Source organism: Sinocyclocheilus grahami, unplaced genomic scaffold, assembly GCF_001515645.1.
Source record: "Sinocyclocheilus grahami isolate Dianchi unplaced genomic scaffold, SAMN03320097.WGS_v1.1 scaffold409.1, whole genome shotgun sequence".
Lineage (NCBI taxonomy): Eukaryota > Metazoa > Chordata > Actinopteri > Cypriniformes > Cyprinidae > Sinocyclocheilus > Sinocyclocheilus grahami.
In genome coordinates, this window is record NW_015505588.1 from 923,057 (window position 1) to 923,269 (window position 213).

A 213-nucleotide genomic window follows, 5' to 3' on the forward strand; every position below is an offset into this window, starting at 1 on the left:
ATTATATTTGTAAGGATCATTATTGTCGTTTCCATAGACATCAGCATGCATTTAACAAACTGTAAATGTATGGTTTTGCTAGTACTTATGTGTATTTAAATGTCTGAACCCTAAAATAAGTATTAAATGGTTGAAAACAATGAATATTTGTCATAATATGACACGCGCTCAGCGCGTCCGATCTGGCTCCGCGCGAAAGCGGATTTAAATTCA